Below are 8,541 nucleotides of genomic sequence, written 5' to 3'. Positions count from 1 at the left end.
CATTAGGCACCTTCTTCAATTCATTCAATGATAATTATAATTCAATATAATTACCTTATATATTTAGACATTTACTTATTCTGTTTGTATGTGTGTTTGTTTTCAGGTTTGATCACAAGTGCCTGTGTGGAGGGATGAAGAAAATTTGCAGGTATTGATTCTCTTTCCTGCTATGTGGGTTCTGAAGACTGAACTCAGGTTCTTAGATAATCATCCCCAAAAATAAACCTCCCTGGAATTTTCCTTTCCTTTTCTTTCCTTTCCTTTCCTTTCCTTTCCTTTCCTTTCCTTTCCTTTCCTTTCCTTTCCTTTCCTTTCTTTTTTCTTTCTTTGTTTTTGTTGTTGTTGCTGTTGTTTAGTTTTCTTAGATTCAACCTTATTTTTCTCAAATAGTCTTTCTCAATACAACCAGAGCTTTGTTAATTCAGCTAGAATGATTGATCAGCAAACCTCAAGAATACTACTATCTCAGTGTCCTCAGTACTGGGATTGCTGGGATGTGTGACACATCTGGGTTAGACATGAAGCTAGGGATTGAACACTATCCAACAGTTTACCTAGCAATCACTTTACCAGTTAAGATATCTCTGCAGCCTCTAATAGAGGCTTTGTCTTCCAAATTGGAAAACTGCTACATGTATAGTGTCTTAGGGTTTCCATTGCTGTGAAAAGGCAACTCTTATAAAGAACAGCATTTAATTAGGTCTGGTTTACAGGTTCAGAGGTTCAGTCCATTATTACCACGTCAGGAAGAGCAGCATTCTGGGAGACAAGGTTATGGAGGAGATGATGAGAGTTATACATCTATATCCAAAAGCCAGACTGTCTTTCAGGAAGCTAGAAGAAAGGGGTCAAAGCCTACACCCACAGTGATACACTTCTTACAACACCTACTCCAACAAGGCCATACCTCCAAATAGTGCCACTCCCTGGGCCAAGCATATTCAAACCACCACATATAGAAAGAGAAAAAATTAATTTGAAGCTGTGTGCTCCTGGTGTTCCTATGATATATACCGTTGCTGAGTTTCTGACAAGTGATGATGTTCTCTAGATTGGTCTTGATTGTTAGTAGTATATCTTTATTTTATTATATTTTTATTTACATTTCAAATGTTCTCCCCTTTCCTGGTTTCTCCAACAAAACCCCCTACCCCCTCTCTCCTCTCCCCGCTCAACAACCCACCCACTCCCACTTCCTGGCCCTGGCATTTCCTTTACTGAATGGAGCACAGAGTCCCCAATGAAGGAGCTAGAGAAAGTACCCAAGGAACTGAAGCAGTTTGCTGTCTCATAGGAAGAACAACAATATGAACTAACCAGTACCTTCAGAGCTCCCTGGGTCTAAACTACCAACCAAAGAAAACACATGGTGGGACTCATGGCTCTAGCTGCATATATTGCAGAGGATGGCCTAGTCAGTCATCAATAGGAGGAGAAGCCATTGGTCCTGTGAAGGTTAGTAGTATATCTTTTTGTACAAGGGGCTCTCCTGGCTGGATTTTGTTTTGCAGTTTTTGAATTGATCTTACTGTTTTTTCTTCCTGAGTCTTCCCAGATCACAATCCTTAGATGCTAATATTTTTGTTGGTAGTTATTCTTAATGCATGTAGAATATAAAAAGCAACCACTAGACCCAGACCTAGACACACGGAGGAGATGGATCTCTAGTTTCAAGAGGTCTTGAGAGTTACTGACCCTATCTAGGGATTCTTGCTGTATATGTCAATTATAACCCTAAAGGGCTCAGACTCTGTGAGCAGGGAGGTGGCTTATGAAGATTATCTACATGTTCATTTCAGGCTCATAACACTTCGGACTTATTCTCATTTGCAATTATCTGCTTCTGACAATCGAGCTATCTTTTATTGGTTTACCTGCTTTAGTTCTGGACACTGCCATCAACATGAACCATTTGACAGTTAGAAAGAAATCTGTTCTCCATGGGCACTCAGGGAATGTAACAGAACAGCAGGCTCTCTTAAGATTCCAAAGTAGCTCAAGTTTTACCAATTGTTTTACCAATTGTTTCTTTCTTCAGATGGCATATGTCCACTACCCATTGGACTCCTCCTCATCACTGACCTGTCTGCTAAAACCCAAAAGCAGTATTCTTAAAATGTGTGGGCTTGTCCTTGGGGTGTTATTGCCCATCTTTTGTACAACTTATGTTTTAAAATAAGATAAGGCTTCCCTTTCCCCAACTGGAAACTGGAAACCTGAGAGCTCTGTTAAGCTCATTTCTGATCTGTTGACATTTGTTTTCTATACCAGGTGTCGAATTTTCTTTTGTAATTTTCCGATGTCTTCACCTTTCTTTCTCTTTGAATATCTCCTCTTTTTATTGCTGTTTTCACAGAGAGGCAGCTTCTAGACATTTTCCAGAAGCATTGTTGAATATGTATATTTAATACTTGTTTGTGTATGTTATGTCATAGTCTGAGGAAGTGCACACTACTCTATATGTGCTGTCATATATATATATATATATATATATATATATATATATATATATATATGGTTATGAAAATAATAGAGCAGCTGAATTAACTGACTGTAGAGTCAAACAAACACAGAGGAAAGAGATATTGACATTAGCCACACATCAAATATTTAGCTTACAGTATATGTATAAAATTTTCAAATAGTGTTAATGAGACTGAATGTGAACAAATGAGATTTTAAATTCACTGTATAAGTATGTATGATCACATACATACACACATACACACACACATACATACACACACACACACACACACACAGGTATGTGGGACGGGATCAGAAATAATAAATTCTAGATGCCAATAATCAAAATCATATAAGCCATTTTTTAAGAACCACTAATCTCATGGGTTACTATGGGCTTTCTTTTCCACACATGAGATTTTTAAGACTTAGAAGATAGCAGCAGTTACTGATTTCAACTACACATTTATAATCTCTCGACTCTTGCTTATTTTCCAGTGTTAAGGAAACCAAAAACTAATTAGCTTCTTTGTATTACTTACCTTTAAATGCAAGCTTGAAAATGGTCTCAGAACTCATGACACTTTCTTGTATTCCTGGAGAAAATGGTATTCTTCATAACAGATATAAGAAGGTAACCTTCTTTACTTCAAATTGCAGAGGCTCAGAAAAATTATGGGATCTTCATACATATATATGAATATTTGCATATATATAATGAGAACATGATTGTATATGCCTGTGTGAATGAACCTATGCAAATGTGAGTATGGGTACATGTGTACATGCATGAGTCTGGAGGCCAGAGTTAAAAGTTGAATGTCTTCCTCAGTCACTCTTCCAGCTTATTTTTGAAGATCGAGTCTCTAATTGACCCAGAGTTCACTAATTCTGCAAGATTAGCGGGTCAGGCAGGCTAAGGTATCATCATCACACCATCTCCTGACTGCGAGGATTAGATGTGTCTAGAGAGGACTTCTGAACACATTTTTCAAAAATCTTGGCATATTGCAATATGCTGATATTGTAAAATGAAATGGGAGTTACTGTGAAAATTTTCACACACTTACATTTTGATTGCATTCAAAACCCATGTCCTGCTTTTGTCCCATCCCACTCTCACTGATCCCAACTCTCTTTGCATCTACTCGTTCTGCTATCACATTTTTGGGATCCAGTGAGTTTTTTTAGGGTTGCTTACAGAATCATGGCTGAGATGTTATTTACAAAAGCATGAGCAATTACCAGTACCTACAGTAGTGAAAATAAATTGCCTGTCCCACATCCTGTAACTATTAACTGTCTTTTATGTCTTAAGGGGATGGGGCCTCATAGGCTCCCCTCTCTAGTTACTATTAACTGTCTATAAATACTCAGGAAGGCTTACAACTGCATGAGTTCCTTTGACTAATTATACTAAGGTGCCAGGCACAATATTGTGTGATCTTAAGTAATCATAGCTGCTTGGCTTAAAGAGGGATTACACTGTGTCATGTCTTGAACACAACATTCCATAATGCCCCACTCTTTCTTTCTTCTTGAATTCTTCTCACCACATCTTCTTCAATGTTCATTGAGCCCTGACAAGAGTGAAAGATACATCAAAATTAGGCATAGGTGCTTAACAGTCTCTTATTCTCACTACTTTGAAGTGAATAAGCTTTCATGTACAAAGCTAACAGCAGCATTAACCTAAAATCTTATTTCACAGGTAATCTGATAAGCATGTCATGTTCATTCAGCAAAGCAACAGTAGTAGTTTCTCAATTAAGACCTGTAACCTCTTCAATCACAAGTATTTAAAGAAATTTACAGTGCCACATGTGAATTCCCTCCTGTGGAGAACCTCAAATTCAACCAGAAGGAAGATGACCACCGTACCTCACGAATGATTTACCACTATTATATCAGTGGCTACATCTTGCCTAGTATGTTTTTCTACTAAGTAGAATAGGGGTCATGGCTGAGTAAGGCTGGTAGTGAAAGTTCTCTCCTAGTGGTTGGCATTACTTCAACTGGCACTGAGAGCAAGCCTGCACGGAAGAAGCTTCCAGCTAAGTTCCAACTTGATTTATCTGTGTCCTATCACAACATGGAACTGTTCTTAAGCAATAGGATCTTCTGACCTGGGGTTGCACACTCCTGTCATTGAAATTCTTATTTAATAACCTATGGATTATGTGAAGTGTAGAATTTTGATCCAGTAATCTGCCTGCTCTATCAAGGGATCATATCCACTGATAAGAAAGAATGCAGACATTCCCATCTTTTATCCCTTTGCCTGGAATACACATATTTAATCCCTTCTGGTTGCAATACAGACACACTCTTAGTACACTCCTTTAATTTTAAACAATGAAGTGTGATTGTAGAGCAGACAAAGTGACAATTCAGAGAAAGGTTTGACAGAATGAGTCAGACATAGGATGTACCCAACTTTCAGGAGAGCAGAAGACAGGAGTGAGAGGCTACTTAAAGAGCATTGAAGGAGAAACAGGGAACTGAGTAGAGTTTAGTTTGGAGCAGTTCAGTTTGATACAGATCAGTTGTGTGCAGTGTAGCTCACTTCAGGGTTGAGTAGAGTTCATTTCACAGGAGGTCAGTTCATTGAGTTCCAAGCAGAGCAATTCAGTCTGAAGCAAAGAGATACCAAATTGAATCAGTCAGCTTGGAAAAGAGTTAGAGGCAGAGCAGCTGTGTTGAACTAGTCAGTTAGAGTTCAGAAAGAGCTAGAAGGTGTTTTCAACATTTGGGTAAGATGATTTTAAAATATATTTCTTCACACATTTTCACTTTATGATAATTTTCATTCGTCCTGAGATGTAATTTCTATATTGTATAATTTTTACGTTTTGAAAATTTTGCTTAGCCTTTTAATTTTTGAAGGTTTGAGTTAGGTGAACTCTTAAAATCTTCTTACCTTTGCAATATCTTTATATTGTTAAACATTTTAAGTGTTTATTTCTTTAGGCAAAGTCTCATTAATTAAACAGGATGGTATTTAGCTAGTTTTCTTCCTGCCATAGCCTTTTAAATATTGTGATTAGAGATGTATACCACTTGTTTCTACTTGTAAAGATTTTTTTTCTTTTTACGAGAAATATTTGTTGAAGAGGCTGAAGGGCTTGCTTCAGTGTTCTTACTGCCCCATCAATTCCTTGCTCCTGGGGTTGTTGAGAAGGCAGTTGAGAACCATTCCTATATTGGTACTTTTTTCTCCTTGATTCCTTTTGTCTGCTTTTGGTTATGAACAATCTAAGATGTGCTAGATGAAATTCATCTGTACTTATTCTGAACTAAACTCAGGCTATTTCTTCCTTGTACAGTTTAGATGACTTCTATTAATTTTAAAACGTTACAGGTGTTTAGCTCCTTTACAGCTTGCTTTTGCCACATTCTCCTTTCTATTCAGACTCTAGTTACACCCGTTGGACACTTTCAATTCAAGCCACTTGTCTCATTGACTTTTTGACCTGGCTGATCTTTCTGCTCTTCATGCTTTGACTTTGATATTCCCTAATGACTTAGCCCTGCTATCTGATACACTTGTGGCCTAATATCTCTGATCTGGTATAAAGTTCTTAAATATTATTGTTAAATTTTACTTGGTTTCTAAGTAAGTTACCTAAATATGTTATTCATTGCATACTTTATCAATTTTTATGCATATTATTTTAAATTATATAATTTATAACTTAAATAAACAGATGTTAGACTTTGAATTAATAACAACTGGATGATTTTAGCTATTACTCCTTCTATGATTATAGTTGGTTGTCTCTTCTCTGGAGTACTAGGGTCCTTTATTTACAGAAGCTGTTTGTTTCATGTGATCCCCTATGTTAACTATTATTCTTAATGCCTGCAATTCCCATGATGCTATTCAAAAATCTCTGTCCTGTGACTATAAATTGAGTTGTATTCTCCCCTTTTTTTCTCCATCAGTTCCAGGGTATCAGGTCTTATGTTAAGGTTCTTGGTACATTTGTAGTTGATTATTACAAAGAGCGAAAAGCTAGCTATGTAGCTAACTAATTTTCTGAGCATCATGTGTTGAAGTTGCAATCATTCTGCAATATGTATATTTAACCTTCCTGGCCCAAATCAGGCAACTGTAGGAGCGCGCATTTGTGTCTATGTCCTCCATCCATTTCACTGAAAAAAAAAAAAAGAGTGTTTTTAATGCTGATATAGTAGTAGAAGTAGTAGTAGTAGTAGTAGTAGTAGTAGTAGTAGTAGTAGTATAGCACTATAGCTTTTTAGTTTGGTAATATAACTTGAATTAAGGAAATTCAGAAGTTTGTTTGCTTGTTTCTGTTTGCTTCTTTAATGTTCAGGACAGTTTTTGCTATCTTGAGTCTTTTGTTTCCATGTGAAATTTAAGATTACTTTCTCAGGTTTTGTGAAAAATTTTATGGTGATTGCATTAAATCTCTAGATTGCTTTTGGTAGGATGGTTGCTTTTACAATTTAACTATATCAGTCTCTGAGCATGGGAGATCTTTCTGTTTTCTGATAAATCCATTCAATTTCATTTTTCAGTGTTTTAAGTACAAATGTTTCATGCCCTTACTTGGATTTATTCTAAAACCAAAAGCAAAATTAAAAATTGTTTATGCATGTTTGTCTGTTTATTTAAGTAATTTCATCTCTCATACACTATCAGAGATATTTCTTTGTGCAGTATAATATAGTTAACACAAAACCGTACAAATGGTTAAAATGTAGAGTTGAATTACCAACGGAGATCTCAGTCACAAATCAGAACATCTATTTCATTTATCCTCAGTGTACATTTCAGAAGAGGATCTGAAAAGTTTGTACCTGCCAGAGATCAAGGGGGATTAGAGGAACACCTTATCTCTTGAACATGACATTTTAGCTCTACTCATGAACTTACAGCAGCTAGGGTGGGTTGAACAAGACCTTCATAAAATCAAGCCAATCAACATTCTCACATGGCTTGTCATAATTCATCCTTTTCCTTTAACTAAACAAATATGGACAAAGAAAGAAGAATCAATTTTTTTTAAAGGTTTCATTCCTGGTAGTTCAATGACACACCATTAAATTGTTCTATACCACAATGTATATAAAGTATATACAGTAAGGAAGCTATAATCACATTTTATACATACCAAGATAAAATTTCTCTCCAGTGTATTTAAAAGTATTTTGCTTTTGTTAGCCTTGGGAAAAAATAAGTATGCTTGAATCCAAATAAAATGCTCACAAATCATTACAAATATGTAACGGTCATTTAAATGATATTAAATAGAGCTATCCATAATCCATGTGGTGTTAAAAACAATTATCTATATTTATCTTGTATAACTTGATGTTGAGTCCTCTCACATTACTACAAGATTATTTTCACTGATGTATGTGTGATTTACTTATGAAAAATAAAAACTCTGACTATTGAATTAGGTTTTTAATCATTTTTTGGACAAAAAATATTATCAAAGAAAAGCAGTTAAATAGGGAAGGGCAGAGGCTTGAAATTCTGTCTGTCTGTCTGCCTGACTGCCTGTCTGTCTGTATACACATCTTCCTGTCCATACTTATCTGAATATTTATATGTCTATAAACATATGTATATCTTTATTCAACTAGAAGGCTACAAACCTTTGGCATTTCCCTGATTTCCTCCTTACTGCTTTAATTGTGGTGCATCTCACAGGTTGGCTATTTTCACAAATAGGCATGTATCTCCTTTATGTATGAATCTGATATAGTGGACAAATAAAATCCCCTGTAATAGTTGAATAACAATTTGTGAAATTTCAAAACAAGGCAAATACTTGACAAAATATCAATAAGGACAAAATGAACTGTTGATATAAATTGTACACTGATAGCATAGATTTCTGTATGAAAAATACCATAGTCTCAAATTTTATGTAAAATGTTGACCTGGATTTTATCAAAGAACTAATCTCCACAGTATCAAATAAATATCAATGTTAACAAAAGTAACATATGGATGTGTTCATACCATATGAGAAAAAGCATATGGCCTTTTAACTAAATGTGGACAGTGAGGGGGCAAACTTGCAAGATTCATGTATA

The sequence above is a fragment of the Mus pahari genome, chromosome 6 (assembly GCF_900095145.1).
Source record: "Mus pahari chromosome 6, PAHARI_EIJ_v1.1, whole genome shotgun sequence".
Classification (NCBI taxonomy): Eukaryota; Metazoa; Chordata; class Mammalia; order Rodentia; family Muridae; genus Mus; species Mus pahari.
This window is presented reverse-complemented; position numbering follows the sequence as displayed.